The 19557-nt window shown below is 29.1% G+C and overlaps 1 protein-coding gene and 1 pseudogene across 12 annotated transcripts in view; both read left to right on the top strand.

Moving 5' to 3' along the window:
• The window catches only part of LOC145261125 (rap1 GTPase-activating protein 1-like), a 1259270-nt gene that overhangs the window by 664064 nt on the left and 575649 nt on the right, over positions 1 to 19557 (top strand). The window lies entirely within an intron of this gene.
• On the top strand, positions 18682 to 18798 carry LOC145261435 (5S ribosomal RNA; annotated as a pseudogene).

Raw genomic sequence — 19557 nt, 5'->3', positions numbered from 1 at the left:
GTATTATTTGGCAGCTGAGAAAACACATCAAAGTTAAGATGTGATGCAAATTACGGCGTCAGTGAAAAGGAGTGCTGCCAGTTTTTATTTAGATTACAAAATAAAATTGTCCAACGTAGAAGAAGAGCTTACTATTTTACTGGTTTTTTTTTTTTTTTTTTTTTTTTTTTTTTTACAAAGGCATCACCACATTATCAAGGTCCAGAGGCCACTCAAGGATAAGGGTTAAAGAGTGTACAGTAGAAATTGGTCAATATAGTAATCATTAGTAATGAAAATTTGGTAAATTTAATAACTTATATGGAACGGCTCATCAAGAACTTATTTACTTTAGACTTGAACACAACCATATTGTAGTCAGCCGGAAAGCAGGAAAACGGAAGACAATTCCACAGGCGTGCAGTTCTAAGAAAGAAGCTTTGTTCATGGAATCTACGTTTAGGTTTAGGCACAGATAAAGAGTGGGGGAAATTATTGATAGTGTTTACAGCTAGACGAGTGTATCTTGTGAAAGTTTGGCGAGGGGGGACCATAGATTGAAGCTCAGTTGAACACTTTCCATGAAAATAACAATACATCAGAGACAAACTCGCAACATATCTTCTGTGAGATAGAGGTTGCAAGGAGGAGAAAAGGACATCTCCTACGAGGCTACGAAGTCTATTTTGAACTCTATCAAGGCAGGACAAGTCCTTTCTAGCAGCTCCTGCCCAGATGTGGCAACAGTATTCCATCCTTGGACGTACCTGGCTCTTATATAGGTATAGGTTGTTTTTGTTTTACAGCATATCAACCCTTCTCAGGTTATTTAATGCCGAATCCAACGATTTTGAAGAAAATTTTTTAATAGAATATATTTTTTTTTCAAGTTGGTTTCTATTTAACCCATAGTTGGGACCCTAACAGGTACTACCACTCCGAGTCAGAATGGACCTGGGAGCAATAGCAATTAAAGGGTGGCTCCACATTCCTCAAAGCCGGCAAGCTGGGGCCTCACCATCGAATACAGTTTAAGGTCATATCCAGGACCGCTATTTTATTGTACGCCTCTTTGATCAAAATGAAATATACATATCATGGTACTTACCCTGTGCAATTTACTATCAGAATATATCTGACATCTTCCCATCTTTAAAATCTTAAAAAGAATTTGAGAATAGACAAACAGGTACTACAAATTTGATAGATAAATATACATGAATTGTGATTTATTAGACCTAGATATGTATTCTTAATTTTTTTTTCTCACCAATGGATTACCGTAAGATTTTTTTTCTGAAAATTTATAATTCATCTAAATATAAGGATTTAATTTCATCCCTGGACAGACGAACAAAGAAACAGTCTACAAATATAGTATAGATTTATAAAGCTCCCTGGAAACTCAACTAGAGAAATGCGTTTCTTAAAATTGTATTCTATGCAAAATATCTTCAAATGATGCAGTTAATAATAACTATGATTGTACTTTGTTTAAATGTATTTGCTTTGCAATTAGTTGCATGCATAGATTGAATGAAGGAGTAGTCTGACCAAAAAGAGGATAAAAAATAAATCAATAGGAAAGCTATCAAAAACTCGGTTGTAAATAAACAAAAAAACAAAATAGCTGAACAGGTTGATTGGTTGTTATCGAAATGACATCTGAAATTCACTCTTGCTCAAACTTGGCGAATTGATATTGGATTGAGAAGAACAAGTAGAATCGCTTTTCATCATTATATTCTTTTTTTTTAACTCCCTTATTCATCGTTGCTCTGTCAGGTATGTTTTTTAGGGATTTTTACATGGGATTTACTTTCAGAAATGATTCATCCTCTGCCTGTTTGCCTTCTTGTTTCGAAAAGACCATCTCATGTAGATGCAATATAAATCCTGAAACTGAATCTATGTCAAGACTGACTGTGATATCATCAAACTCTTATAAACCAGCATAACAAAATTATTCATGCAATATATAGCAATATATATATATATATATATATATATATATATATATATATATTGCTATATATATATATATATATTACTATATATATATATATATATTGTTATTTATATTATTATTTATATATTTATATATATTGCTATATATATATATATATATATATATATATATATATTGCTATATATTGCTATAAATACAGCAATATATATATATGCACATATATATATATATTGCTATATATATATATATATAGCAATATATATATATATAGCAATATATATATATATATCATATATATACATATATATTGCTATATATATATGTATATATATATATACAACAATATATATATATATATAGCAATATATATATAGCAATATATATATATAGCAATATATATATAGCAATATATATATATATATATAAATATAAATATATATATATATATATATATATATATATATATATATATATATATATATATATATATATATATATATATATATATATATATTGCTATGTATAACTCCCGTTACAGAGATCAAATGACACTAAGCTTCATTCTCATGATTCAGTTATTACAGCGTTTTGTTGTTTGCTTGTTTTTGTTTTTTGTTTCTTTGTTTTTTTGTTTGTTTTTTTTGTCTTTTGGGGGGTGGGGTCATTTCCAAAGGGTTATTTTTGAGTTATGAGTTGAGCTTCTTTTTCCTCTGATATTGGCTCAACTGTGTATGGTACGCTTACTTTCTTCACTTTTATTTCTATGCTGATCAAGTGTTGCCCAGGATCCATTACGTTCATATTTGCTTTATAAATAGTTCTATGTTCTGTAACTACATTTTTTTTTATGTTGAATATTTAAGCTAAAAGTGGACATGGTTTTGTACGAATGAAGAAAGACACATGTGAGGAAACTGAACGAATTGGACTTTTTCAACGAAGAATGAGAAAACGTAAACTTTGAATAAAAGATGGAAGCAAGTAATGAACTCAAACGCTTACTAAAAGAATAAAAGTTATTTCCTTTACCTGGTTTTTCCTTTGGGGGTGATTATTGAAGAATATCTGCATATTGCTGGATTTTCTGATCATTAAGTAGTTTTTTTTTATTTTAATAAACTTATATATAAGTTTAATAAACTTATTATATATAAGTATATTAGTCTATTGCAAATAAGATGATACAACAATAACAAATGAAAATTCTAATGTTATTCACGTTCATTTTTTTTATCCGGTTGACATCATTTTCTCTATTAGATATTTTATTGTAATTGTTTTAATAAATTCTCGGCTTAACGTTCACAGGGAACATGAGTTAGAATAGATACATCGAGATTATTGCCAAGACTGCTGCGAAGAAGGTGGGCTCTCTCTACCGTGCTAGAAAGTTACTTACGTCTGAACGTATCCTGTACCTCTACAAAGCCACCATTCGCCCATGTATGGAGTACTGCTGTCACATTTGGGCAGGTGCATCTGCTACTAATCTCTCGCTCCTGGAGAGGGTTCCAAAGAGAGCCGCAAACCTGGTCCTGAATTGTCATCTAAGCTTCAGCTCTTGTCCCATCAACGAAATGTTGTGTACCTCTACCTGTTTTACAAGTATTTTAATGGTTCATGCTCTGACGAACGTCTACCCCGTCGGCGAAAATACCCTCGACAAACCGACAAGCAGCGAAGTTCCACCCCCACTCAGTAGAGATCCCTAGATGTAAGAAAGCCTTCTACTCTAATAGCTTTTTCCCTAGAACTGCTAGATTTTGGAATTCTTTTCCGGGTTCCGGGTTCTGGGTTCCCCAACGGTGCTTACATGCAGAAGTTCAAGTGTAATGTGAACGGGCATCTTGCTGCTCAACTCCCTACATAGTGCACATGCAACTTAGGTTCCTGATAGTAGCCCCCTACATCAAAGTGGCAATGTGCTTTGTTTCGAGTGAAAATGTAATAAAAGGAAAATGTTTTTAGAGAGTAAACTATTTTTTTAACAGTTTGTAGAATTGCATTAAAGGCACGTTGCAAGGTTATATATCATCAATGTAGCAATATATATTGAAGCAGTATATATTGTAGCAATATATATTGTAGCAATATATATTGTAGCAATATATATTGTAGCAATATATATTGTAGCAATATATATTGTAGCAATATATAATGTAGCAATATATATTGTAGCAATATATAATGTAGCAATATTTATTGTAGCAATATATATTGTAGCAATATATAATGTAGCAATATATATTGTAGCAATATTTATTGTAGCAATATTTATTGTAGCAATATATATTGTAGCAATATATATTGTAGCAATATATAATGTAGCAATATATATTGTAGCAATATATATTGTAGCAATATATAATGTAGCAATATATATTGTAGCAATATTTATTGTAGCAATATTTATTGTAGCAATATATATTGTAGCAATATATATTGTAGCAATATATATTGTAGCAATATATAATGTAGCAATATATATTGTAGCAATATATATTGTAGCAATATATAATGTAGCAATATATAATGTGCAATATATATTGTAGCAATATATATTGTAGCAATATATAATGTAGCAATATATATTGTAGCAATATTTATTGTAGCAATATATAATGTAGCAATATATATTGTAGCAATATTTATTGTAGCAATATATAATGTAGCAATATATAATGTAGCAATATATATTGTAGCAATATATATTGTAGCAATATTTATTGTAGCAATATTTATTGTAGCAATATATATTGTAGCAATATATATTGTAGCAATATATATTGTAGCAATATATAATGTAGCAATATATATTGTAGCAATATATATTGTAGCAATATTTATTGTAGCAATATTTATTGTAGCAATATATATTGTAGCAATATATAATGTAGCAATATATATTGTAGCAATATATATTGTAGCAATATATAATGTAGCAATATATATTGTAGCAATATATATTGTAGCAATAATGATTGTAGCAATATATAATTTAGCAATATATATTATAGCAATATTTATTGTAGCAATATATAATGTAGCAATATATAATGTAGCAATATATATTGTAGCAATATTTATTGTAGCAATATTTATTGTAGAAATATATAATGTAGCAATATATATTGTAGCAATATATATTGTAGCAATATATAATGTAGCAATATATAATGTAGCAATATATATTGTAGCAATATTTATTGTAGCAATATATATTGTAGCAATATTTATTGTAGCAATATTTATTGTAGCAATATATAATGTAGCAATATATAATGTAGCAATATATATTGTAGCAATATATAATGTAGCAATATATATTGTAGCAATATATATTGTAGCAATATATAATGTAGCAATATATAATGTCGCAATATATAATGTAGCAATATTTATTGTAGCAATATTTATTGTAGCAATATATATTGTAGCAATATTTATTGTAGCAATATATATTGTAGCAATATATAATGTAGCAATATATATTATAGCAATATATAATGTAGCAATATATAATGTAGCAATATATAATGTAGCAATATATATTATAGCAATATATAATGTAGCAATATATATTGTAGCAATATATAATGTAGCAATATTTATTGTAGCAATATATATTGTAGCAATATTTATTGTAGCAATATATAATGTAGCAATATATAATGTAGCAATATATAATGTAGCAATATATATTGTAGCAATATATAATGTAGCAATATATAATGTAGCAATATATATTGTAGCAATATATAATGTAGCAATATATATTGTAGCAATATATTATGTAGCAATATATATTGTAGCAATATATAATGTAGCAATATATATTGTAGCAATATATAATGTAGCAATATATATTGTAGTAATATATAATGTAGCAATATATATTGTAGCAATATATATTAGAAAGCTTATTTATGCAATTCTGGTGTGAGCATTTCTCGTGGAGGTAAGACAGATTCATTCCACTGAAGGAACCCGTTAGAATATACAACATACGTAATAAATAAATTATAAACAAATAGATATTGTCTTTCAACATTAAGTAACTTTTCAGCAAAAAAGGTTGATATGCCATAAAACAATGAAACCAGTAAATAAAAACTCAAAATACCACAAACAAATCCCCACATTCGCTTTTGATTTCTTCCTCCCAGTTTTTCTCCCTACTTCGATTCATCTTGTGAATTCTTTGAATTTCTAGATGGGAAATTTCTTAGATTTCTCTGAGAAAATCGAATAAATCCTTCAATTGATCTCCGAGCAAGTCTTGTATTTCTTCAAAGTAATATTTAAATCTCCATTTGAATTCCTACACAGCGCCATGTTTGTAAAACTTTGTCCTATAATCTAACTTCATAGATGTACAACAGTTCTAAAATCTCAAAGAAATACCAATTCACTGTGAAGATCTAAAGTCTTGTTTCTTTTAAACGTTTTCAATATTAGATATTAAATATTAAAGTCATGTACCATTAGTGGCGTAGTGGTTAGCTGTCAAAACATGAGTGCGTCACCTGACTACTGCATTAGTATTCATGTCTCTACGTTCAGTATTAAACTAACTCTGAATTGTATTTGTACCAGTTCATTTTTGTTATTAAAATCCGTTTTAAACAAATTTGCCATCATTCGTTTTAATTAAATTACGGAATGAATGTGATATTTTGGTGGGAGTGGCTAGCATAGAGTAAATGCAACAGTTTTGGACAAAATTCGATGACCATCGACCCTCCCATCTCAAAAGATAATTCGGGATTTATACCTAGGACAACGGATAAACTTTATTATTATAATCTATTTAAAAAAAACATCTTGTAAATGTACATTTTTTGCTTAAATAAAATAAAGTTAACATTTTGTTATATACCCTACAAACGAAAAACTGACCGATGATGATGATGACGACGACGACGACGACGAGAAGCACTTACTGTGAATCCATCTTTTATGCATACAGATGATTCAAATGTTTCATATAAAGATATCTTGCCAGATTTTCAAACTCATGTTTAAATAACAATCCACCTGACATAGCAAGACTTGATTTCGACTTTTTTTCAATGTGAAACAATGTGTCACGTAAACGTTTAAAGATTTAACATTGAATATCATTTCTTCATGAATTTTTCCATACCAGTCAAGACAAACTATGTTTTTTAAAATCGACATTAATTCTTGTGCTCACACTTTTTAGTTTTTCGATATCCATTTTTATAATTATTTTCATCGATATACTTTTTTATAATTATTTTCATCGATATCCATTTTTATGATTATTTTCATCGATATACTTTTTCCAATGTCAAAAAGGGGGAAATTCCTTCCTCACCTGAAAGTTTATTTCTCAGCAACTAACAACATATGATTCGTTTCAAAATTATTTGAGACTAGCGGGGGTACCTAGTGTTGTCCGGGTGTGGTGGGTAAATCAAAACAATAATAAAAGGAAAAATAAAGTATAAGCGAACTAAATAATCCTGTTTAAATGTTAAAACTTTTTTTTTAAATATCGGAAAAACAAAAACAAAAGAAAACAGCGAACGTGATGAAAAATAAAAAATAAGTGAAAGAAAAAAATTGCATAAATAATCCTGTTTAAATGTTAAAACTTTTTTTTTAAATATCGGAAAAACAAAAACAAAAGAAAACAGCGAACGTGATGAAAAATAAAAAATAAGTGAAAGAAAAAAATTTGCATAAATAATCCTGTTTAAATGTTAAAACTTTTTTTTTAAATATCGGAAAAACAAAAACAAAAGAAAACAGCGAACGTGATGAAAAATAAAAAATAAGTGAAAGAAAAAAATTGCATAAATAATCCTGTTTAAATGTTAAAACTTTTTTTTTAAATATCGGAAAAACAAAAACAAAAGAAAACAGCGAACGTAATGAAAAATAAAAAATAAGTGAAAGAAAAAAATTGCATAAATAATCCTGTTTAAATGTTAAAACTTCTGAAAAAATATCGGAAAAACAACAAAAAAAAACAGCGAACGTGATGGAAAAGTAAAAAAGGGGAAAATAAAGAATAAACGAACGAAAAAAGTGCATAAATAACCCTAAATTTAAATATTAAAAACTTTAAAAATCGAAAAAAATAATGTTCAATATGTCGGCATGAACCTTAAGATAACGATGCTGTTACTATAATCATTGCTCTACAATTGCGTCGGTTTTTTTTCTATTTAAACTAATTAAAGAAAGGACGTTTTTCGTACATGAATGTTTGGCTAAATTGTGATGAAGGAATGATTTTTTGCTACCCTTCCTCATCGCGAACGTGTACTTCTATAGGAAATAATTGACCGTTTTTTCTAATTTTCACATATTATTCAACCGAGACATCGCCCTTTCAGAAAGTACTGGTTTCAACCCGGTCCGATGCCACTGAGAAAGTTTTAGGCAGACATACAAACATACATACATACATACATACATTTAAAAAGACAGGTGAGATTTATATAATAGAAGATGAGGATTGATATTTTGTTTTAGTTGAATTATTCAAACCACTATTCTCATTTTGGATTTTATTCATACAACATTTCAGCTGATGTAACCGCCCACTTTTTTCAGATACATCTTGTTGAATATAGAAATCAGTATGTCAAACTTGGAAATCTATAAGGGCCTGTCGTGCAATGGATAAAAGTGCTAAGTTATAATCATAATCTGAAAGTTGAGTGATAATGATAAGGAATTACTTTCAGTTATGGCAGACAGAAACAAAGCAAGCTACTCTTGTGGATTAAATAAAAGGTTCCATTCAAAATTTCGTACAGATTCTCGGGTTCAACAAGACGCACTTGAAGAAGGTCGGAGGTTACATCAGTCGAAACATGGGAATAATATTGAAAATGTTAACAGTAGTTTGAATAATTTAAATCAGAAAAGAACATAATAAACAATATACTTGTGAATGGACTCGGCATTGCCCATGTGCAAAGGCCGACAGATTTTATTTACATTTATGTAAGTTTTTATAGTGATTACTAGCAGCTCCCCACCACCGGTATTGCCCGGTAGTAAAATGCACTTAAATATATGTTAATTCATGCAAATGTCGTATTTATTATTATAGAGCCAATACTCTATTAATTATTATATTGTACCCAATGCATATGATAATGATTTCAAAAGTTTTTAAAAAATATGGCTTAGATGCCATCAGCTAGAATCGAACCCAAAACACTTAGCACCAGTGGTATTTGCTGCCATATGAGATTAGGACACATGTATATCAAAATTTGACAAATTAACACAGTTAAACATATAAATGTATGTGTAGAACGTACACATTACATCGAACTGTGCCTGTTAAGTACCAATCTTTTAGTTTTTACCCCTTAGTAACTATTTTTCCGGCTAAAAAACTAAACAATTTTGTTCCACAGGTTCGATACACTATATATCATCAGGTCTGTAGACCAAAAATTGTCTGAGTAGTTTGGTAGAGACTGTTCCACAGATTGAGATTTACTCTAAATGCAACTCCAAAAGTAATGCAATTATGCACAATGTAGAAAATATGCACAAATAGGATTTTTTATAAAAGTGAAATGAAACAAATCATCCAATAAGAAAACAAAATCAAACGAACAATGAATTAAAAAAAGTTCGTTTTTAAAAGAATATGCAAATTATTTATCCTTTTTGAAGTTGCTGGTATATCTACGACTAAGTATATAAGGAAGTTGTATTCACTTTTTTTTTTTAAATTGGACTTTAAATATGAATGTCAATGTGACAAATAACTCAACTTTATATATGTATATTGATAAGATTACAAAAACTACGCAATAAATTATATTCCTCATAATCTAAAATTTTGAAATTCATAACAAAATATAAAATTATTATCCTCCGTTCAGCGACATACACACCTGAAAAATAAAAGGACACAATTATTTATTTTTGTTTCCATTGCAGAATTCAAAAGAGTTATTATCACTCCATTGTTCTTTGCATTTTTATCGTGATAGATTTTATTGCATGTTCTTGAAAATCACGTGACTAATCTTGTTACAAAGCTTAATTATAAATACAAAAACGTCACCTTACCTGTTTAGAAATTTACAATGTGAATAGAAACCTCAAAATACAGGGTGGAATGATAAAAGTATCAAGAAAACAACACTACAGTTTTATTTTAAAACTGATTTTGAAAAACCAATTCAGGTAACTTGTCATCTATTCAATGCAGTTGCCTTCAACCTCAATCGATGTGTTGATACGAGTCCGGACTATGAGCATGCCCTTATCACAAGCGCCAGCAGAAGCTCGGCAAATACTCGGTGGATGGCAGCGATAAGACGGGTTTTAATGTTGTGGAAGGTCATGTTGGTGATGTGCTTGGTGTATGACCAAATGAAGTAGTCCAGCGGGTTAAGGTCGGGAGAAGAGAGGAGGCCAGCGAGAGAAGGGTTCAAAATCGTAGTACTCCTTCTGAAGCTTAGCCTAGGTCTCTTTGGAGTTGTGGGCCAGTGCCGAGTCCTGTTGCCACACCCAGGATCTGTCAGTGGCCACATGATTGCACCTGGGGATCACCATACTCTTCATCACATCCAGGTACACTTTGGTGTTGACTTTCAAGCCGACTTCGAAGATGTGAGGTGGTATGATGTGGCCTTCACTTGAAACCACAATAAAGACCATGACCGTGACCGGAAACTTTGTTTTCAACACCCTGGGCACGTCCTTGTTATTCATGGCAATCCATTGATGCATTTTAAGGGTGCTGGCAATGGTTCTGTTGCCATAACTTGGATCGGTAGAGAGCATGACTTGTACAGCGGTGCATCTCCGATCTTGCTCATTGAAGATTGTGTCACTTTCAGGCATGATATAAGGCTCCTATCGCTTTTGGGATTTGTACACAACTGGCCAACTAGTAGATGGTTTGCAATAAAAAAAATAAAATAAAACCGGTTTTCATGAAACGGAAAGGAAATCATGTAGTCTTTTAAAGGGCGACAACTGTATCGTTTCACCCTGTATAAAATTAATAACAACATTGTATACCTCGTACAATTATTTTTGAGAATCTTAGTATACAACTTTGTTTTCCATTGCATCTCAAGATGGTTGTTTTGCTTTCTTACTTCCATTATCATTTGAAATGGTTTCATCCAGAGGCTAAAAACTGCCATGTTTTAATCGATACATTTGCATGATGAATTTACAAACGCGTTTATTTATTTAAATATTTCACTAAACACACATCGGGCTTTATCATAGAGTGGAAGATATATCTTTTAGCTTTAATTCTCACAATCTTAGACCCAAAGATTCAAAAGTATCGTTCATTAACGTCATTTAGTTGAATAGTATGTTGCTTTCGAGATGAGGGTTTCTGATCAAAATAAGGTCGACTGTTATGAGGGAGAAAAATCAAAATCGGATGATCAAGCCAGTCAACCAGTGATGCCTCAACTGTAAGCATCTCCAAGATGTATTTGTCAATCAATCAATCAATCAATCAATATATATATATATATATATATATATATATATATATATATATATATATATATATATATTACTTTATCTACACAAGCACAACTTATACTAATTTTCTTTTAAATCAGGCAATTCATGCATGTTGACTGTAAATAACTACAAATAATTCTTCAAATACGCCAGAGAGTGACTCAATTGTTTTTATTAACCGAAAGAAAAAAAAAATAATGATAGGTAATATATTCTTATATATGCATGGCAATATGTCAAGAGTTCGACATTTTGTAATCCTTTCTGGTTTTTCGTTCTTTTCTTCTGCTGATTCTGTTTCCGTTTTATGTTGATCAAAGCCAATTTCGATATCTGATCTCTGCTTTTTGAATTTTCTAATCATTCTAATTGATTGGAATCAACACGGAATCCTTTTCGATGGCAAAAGGATTTGTGTAGTTAAAGATCGCCATTGATATTCCGTTTTACTGATCAAATATTGGATCAAATTTATTTGATTTTTTTTTTTTTTAGCTCTCATCTTTTATTTCGTTCTATTTTCTTTTCTAACTAATGATGATCAGACCGGAAGAAATTATTTCCCAATTGGTCATCGAAGGAGAAAAAGAGGATATTGTTGGAAGCTGACATTTAAAAAAAATGGTCATATATTGATGCTAGCGATCAAAGAGATTCATGTAAAAATGAGGATGAATGAGATTAAACAAACAAAAAAAAACTGTGAATTAGCAATTTTAGAAAAAATTATTAAAAAAAAAAGTCAAAAATATTTAATTTTACGATCGATTAAGATTTTTTTTTATAAAACATGAAATAAAAAAAGATTCATGTTATACAAATCTAAAAAGAAAACAATACAGTAAAAGTCATAAGATTTTTTGTTTTTTGCTTATATTCACTACAAACCAGGCACATTGCCACCGAAATATTTAGAGTTATTGTGAATTTGGTGTTAGATTTATAGAAGCATCTTATGTGGAGAATTGTGCAGCGAGATGTTTGTTCACGTTACATTTAAATTTCTTCCTACTCGTCTACTAAAGATCTGGTTAGTGCTCTTCATCCTTGGTCTTTCCAACCTCTGTGATCCTTCACAATTATTTTGTGTGGCATCAACTGAGACATTCCATTATTTGGAAGGAAGGGAGGTAATAGTTTATAGCATTTCTAGCAGTTTCATTTTTTTTTTTGCAATTTCCATGTAACTGATTATTGCTCCTAGTTTCCATTCATTAGTTTCGACATTCAATGACTTTCCTTAAGATTCCAGCTGTTTTAATCTTTGCTGTCCACGGTATAGTCTTAGTCATCCTTTTAATTCCAATTTCTCCCAGACTTTTTCTAGTGCTCTTATGATTATTGGTATTCTATTAACTTTCTCTGTGTTTTGTAATCCTTTCAAACCTTGGCAAATTCTGTGTATTTGCTACATTTTTCCATTTCTTTGATCTTTACTCTGTGATCAGCTGGGACGGCAAAATTTACAAGTTGGCAGAGTTTTTTTTATGTTTTGTTAACTAAAATGATGTCTTGCATCCTTGTTTAGACGAGCTCATTTGGGTACCTCCATGTCCCAGAGGATTCCGTGGTTTTTTGTCTTCTAGCACTGTCTCTGGTTTGTATCTATACCATTTGTCTGCATGTTCAAAATGCACTCGTTTGCATAGCCCTAAATAAACTGCATTTGCTTATTATGTGATTTACCATTTCGTCATTTTGTCCACAGAGTTTACATTTATTGTTTTCCTGAGTGTTATCTATTTGAGCTTTAATGTATCTAGTTAGTTCTAATCATCTGTTTTGTGCAACTGTCACTAGTGATTACATTTTTCTCCCTTCATGTATGTTTTTCTTAGTCATGTTCAAGTATTTTCATGATTCTCTTCTTTTTTTTTGTCATTCTTCTGAATTATATATGTAGCTGTTTCTCTTTGCATTTTCTTGTCTTTTGTTTCTGGTTTCGTTGTTTTCTGCATTGTTCATTTCGATATTGTTCATTTCGATATTGTTCATTTCGATATTGTTCATTTCGATATTGTTTATTTTGATATTGTTCATTTCGATATTGTTTATTTTGATATTGTTCATTTCGATATTGTTCATTTCGATATTGTTTATTTTGATATTGTTCATTTCGATATTGTTTATTTTGATATTGTTCATTTCGATATTGTTCATTTCGATATTGTTTATTTTGATATTGTTCATTTCGATATTGTTCATTTCGATATTGTTCATTTCGATATTGTTCATTTCGATATTGTTCATTTCGATATTGTTTATTTTGATATTGTTCATTTCGATATTGTTTATTTCGATATTGTTTATTTTGATATTGTTCATTTCGATATTGTTCATTTCGATATTGTTTATTTTGATATTGTTCATTTCGATATTGTTTATTTTGATATTGTTCATTTCGATATTGTTCATTTCGATATTGTTTATTTTGATATTGTTCATTTCGATATTGTTTATTTTGATATTGTTCATTTCGATATTGTTCATTTCGATATTGTTTATTTTGATATTGTTCATTTCGATATTGTTCATTTCGATATTGTTCATTTCGATATTGTTCATTTCGATATTGTTTATTTTGATATTGTTCATTTCGATATTGTTTATTTCGATATTGTTTATTTTGATATTGTTCATTTCGATATTGTTCATTTCGATATTGTTTATTTTGATATTGTTCATTTCGATATTGTTTATTTTGATATTGTTCATTTCGATATTGTTCATTTCGATATTGTTTATTTTGATATTGTTCATTTCGATATTGTTTATTTTGATATTGTTCATTTCGATATTGTTCATTTCGATATTGTTTATTTTGATATTGTTCATTTCGATATTGTTCATTTCGATATTGTTCATTTCGATATTGTTCATTTCGATATTGTTCATTTCGATATTGTTCATTTCGATATTGTTTATTTTGATATTTTTCATTTCGATATTGTTTATTTTGATATTGTTCATTTCGATATTGTTTATTTTGATATTGTTCATTTCGATATTGTTTATTTTGATATTGTTCATTTCGATATTGTTTATTTCGATATTGTTTATTTTGATATTGTTCATTTCGATATTGTTCATTTCGATATTGTTCATTTCGATATTGTTCATTTCGATATTGTTCATTTCGATATTGTTTATTTTGATATTGTTCATTTCGATATTGTTCATTTCGATATTGTTTATTTTGATATTGTTCATTTCGATATTGTTCATTTCGATATTGTTTATTTTGATATTGTTCATTTCGATATTGTTCATTTCGATATTGTTCATTTCGATATTGTTCATTTCGATATTGTTTATTTTGATATTGTTCATTTCGATATTGTTCATTTCGATATTGTTTATTTTGATATTGTTCATTTCGATATTGTTCATTTCGATATTGTTCATTTCGATATTGTTCATTTCGATATTGTTTATTTTGATATTGTTCATTTCGATATTGTTCATTTCGATATTGTTTATTTTGATATTGTTCATTTCGATATTGTTCATTTCGATATTGTTCATTTCGATATTGTTCATTTCGATATTGTTCATTTCGATATTGTTTATTTTGATATTGTTCATTTCGATATTGTTCATTTCGATATTGTTTATTTTGATATTGTTCATTTCGATATTGTTCATTTCGATATTGTTCATTTTGATATTGTTCATTTCGATATTATTCATTTCGATATTATTCATTTCGATATTGTTCATTTCGATATTATTCATTTCGATATTGTTTATTTCGATATTGTTCATTTCGATATTATTCATTTCGATATTGTTCATTTCGATATTGTTCATTTCGATATTGTTCATTTCGATATTATTCATTTCGATATTGTTCATTTTGATATTGTTCATTTCGATATTATTCATTTCGATATTATTCATTTTGATATTGTTCATTTCGATATTGTTCATTTCGATATTATTCATTTCGATATTGTTCATTTCGATATTATTCATTTCGATATTGTTTATTTCGATATTGTTCATTTCGATATTATTCATTTCGATATTGTTCATTTCGATATTGTTCATTTCGATATTGTTCATTTCGATATTGTTCATTTCGATATTGTTCATTTCGATATTGTTCATTTCGATATTGTTCATTTCGATATTGTTCATTTCGATATTGTTCATTTCGATATTGTTCATTTCGATATTGTTTATTTTGATATTGTTCATTTTGATATTGTTTATTTCGATATTGTTTATTTCGATATTGTTTATTTTGATATTGTTCATTTCGATATTGTTCATTTCGATATTGTTCATTTCGATATTATTCATTTCGATATTGTTCATTTCGATATTGTTCATTTCGATATTGTTCATTTCGATATTGTTCATTTCGATATTGTTTATTTTGATATTGTTCATTTCGATATTGTTCATTTCGATATTGTTCATTTCGATATTGTTCATTTCAATATTGTTCATTTCGATATTGTTCATTTCGATATTGTTCATTTCGATATTGTTCATTTCGATATTGTTTATTTTGATATTGTTCATTTTGATATTGTTCATTTCGATATTGTTTATTTCGATATTGTTCATTTCGATATTGTTCATTTCGATATTGTTTATTTTCATATTGTTCATTTCGATATTATTCATTTCGATATTGTTTATTTCGATATTGTTCATTTCGATATTATTCATTTCGATATTGTTCATTTCGATATTGTTCATTTCGATATTGTTCATTTCGATATTGTTTATTTCGATATTGTTTATTTTGATATTGTTCATTTCGATATTGTTCATTTCGATATTGTTCATTTCGATATTGTTCATTTCGATATTGTTCATTTCGATATTGTTTATTTTGATATTGTTTATTTTGATATTGTTCATTTCGATATTGTTCATTTCGATATTGTTCATTTCGATATTGTTCATTTCGATATTGTTCATTTCGATATTGTTCATTTCGATATTGTTTATTTTGATATTGTTCATTTCGATATTGTTCATTTCGATATTGTTTATTTTGATATTGTTCATTTCGATATTGTTCATTTCGATATTGTTTATTTTGATATTGTTCATTTCGATATTGTTCATTTCGATATTGTTTATTTTGATATTGTTCATTTCGATATTGTTCATTTCGATATTGTTTATTTTGATATTGTTCATTTCGATATTGTTCATTTCGATATTGTTCATTTTGATATTGTTCATTTCGATATTGTTCATTTCGATATTGTTCATTTCGATATTATTCATTTCGATATTATTCATTTCGATATTGTTTATTTTGATATTGTTCATTTCGATATTGTTCATTTCGATATTGTTCATTTTGATATTATTCATTTCGATATTATTCAGTGATCAGTATTTTTATGTTTTGCCTTATGTATTTTTCCAGGTCTTTTTTGTTTCTTTCTTTCTTTCATGCAGTTTTCTTTGCTTACCAGTCCTCTTTCCTTCTTCCTTCCTTTTCATATAGAGTTAATCAATATCAGATTTCAAGTATAGTACATTGTATACGGTCCTTAATTTCCTCATTTTCTGGTCAAGATTCCTAAGTTCTTCTTTGGCCCAGCCTATGAATAGTTCAGAGTATTTTATTAATGATACTGCTCTAACTAAATTCATATTATATAGTTTCATTTCTAAGAGTTTCCTTTTTCTTAGGTATTTTTTCCAATCTCCTCTTTTATTTCAGTAGAGTTAATAATGTCTATTTCGAGAACTCCCAAATATTTGTAGTCATCATGTTCACCAAGTGCTCTCATCTCCTCTTGCTTAAGCAGTTTCATGCCCTTTGATGTCCCCAGGTTTCTTTGTATCTCTAGCAATGCACAATTTTCCATTCGAAATTCCATTTGAATGAATATTATGTGCATATCAGCTTTTCCAGTTCGTTTTTTGCTTCAAGCCGTTCATATATACGGGATGGTTTATTGTTTTTGTGGTATCTGCAAATTTCACACTTCCTAAGTATGTAGTTGCATGGCATCATGGTTCTGATAAACTGCACCAGTAATAGAGAGTCTCCTGCCTTTATGTAGTCTTATCTCACTTAGGTGTTGCCATCTAGCTATCGTTTCAGTCTCCTTGTTTCCATTGCTTCCTTAATGTTAATAATTTTTTGGAATCTTGTACATTTTTAAGCATTCAATTATCCATGCCTTGAGGGATGTTGTCGTAGGCTGTCGTGTAGTCAATCCATGCCACGGCTATGTTCTTTTTCTTGCTTTTTATCTTCTTTAAGATAGCAAGTCATGTGTTCCTCTTTTTTAATTTCTGGCATTCTTTTCGTTTCTTAAGATCTAATCCATGATTGTTTGGGGAGTAATAGTTCTGTTCGTTCAGTTGCGTCGTCATCGTCGTCATCGTCGTTTGGGCCAATCTCTCTTTTTATAACAATCTTGTAAATGTAACATTTAAAAATGAAAAAAAAATATTCACAAAAGATTCATTAAAGATGATTTGCATTTCAAATTACAGATGCAATTATTTTACACGTGTGAAACCATAAAAATCTTTAAAGATCTTTATTACAATTAGATGAGATGATTTATTTAAGACTTGATGGACAATACTCAGTTGTAATTAAAATATTTAATTCAAGTTAAGGAAATTAGAAATTTGTTGTAAATACGTCCAAGCATCTCAATAAGAAGCGTTTTTCGTTGATTGGGCTGTCATGTTTAATTTGGAAATAGCATTACATATTGTGCCAAAACATCTCTACAAGAGAGTTCGTCTGTCGACTATTCTAGTAATCGGTCATGCTTAAGTTTGAAATAAGATTTTAGATACATCTATGGCACGCATCTCTATACAGGCTTTATCATTTCATTAGTTCCGCTTGCTTGAGCAGGAAATAGCATTTTTGCTAGTTTGTTACACTTAAGTTTGAAATAACATTTTAAATATGCCTATGCCATGCATACAAAGGCTCCGTCCGTCCATCTATTGATCAGTTTGAAATATTTTTTCATCATTTGATAGATTGAGTAGACGCATCTTAAAAATTACTCTGTTCTACTGAAATGAAACATAAAATTATAAAAGAATACCAAATTCTTCAGTTATAGAAAATGACATGTGATGAGTTTGTGTTGCTTAGATTGAAATATTTGGCTAAACAACGGTACTTTTAGAATATGGTCCATGTTATATATATATATATATATATATATATATATATATATATATATATATATATATATATATATATATATATATATATATATATATATGGCATAATCACGTTGACACACCGGTTCCTGACAGATCACCGAAGTTAAGCAACGTTGAGCCTAGCTTGTACTTGATGGGTGACCATTTGGGAATTCTAGGCGCTGTATGTGCTTTCCGCTTATCTCGGCATTTGTTTCCAGTCGTCCTGAACCTCCACTTGCCACTGGTATTCAACAATGTCGATTCAGGAGAGGTGTGGTTGGAGATTGCGCAACTCTTGCCACAAAAATTTCATATATATATATATATATATATATATATATATATATATATATATATATATATATATATATATAACCCTGAACCGCCACATGAGGTTTCTCATCTTAAACAGCTGGAACTAATGGGCAAAACGTATGAAATAGACAATGGTTTTAAATTCGCATATATTTTATCACCATTATAAAGGACTCCAAGCACCTCTATCTATTTGTGTAATATATGACAATTTGTCTTTTTTAAGTTCTAAATGAAAACTAATCTAACTTCAAATCCTGAGGATTTTTAACGCAACAAATAAAACATGTTCGCTGCTATAGTTTTAATACATTTTCAATATAAACATTGGAACCTAACTTTAGAACCATTGAAGAGTAAGGGAGATAATCACTCTCTTAAACTCTATATAAAAAGTCCCCCCCCCTTTTTAATTTTTTATATTAAAATACAGGACGGTGCAAAAGTAGGTATGCAGTGATAAAAAAAAAGAAAAAACGAATCTTGCATAAACATGTAAGAAGCTCTAATCTATCTGCTACTCGAATTGCTTGCTATCAATTGCTAATTTAACTAAAGAATAAAAAGACATGATTAAATAATTTAAACTTTAACATGATATTTATATTTATGCAGATTGCATATGTATCATT

The sequence above is a fragment of the Euprymna scolopes genome, chromosome 37, assembly GCF_053919585.1.
Source record: "Euprymna scolopes isolate OS-2025 chromosome 37, ASM5391958v1, whole genome shotgun sequence".
In the NCBI taxonomy this organism is placed as follows: domain Eukaryota; kingdom Metazoa; phylum Mollusca; class Cephalopoda; order Sepiida; family Sepiolidae; genus Euprymna; species Euprymna scolopes.
Note: the sequence above shows the minus strand (reverse complement) of the source record. Positions and strands in the feature narration are given on the sequence as shown.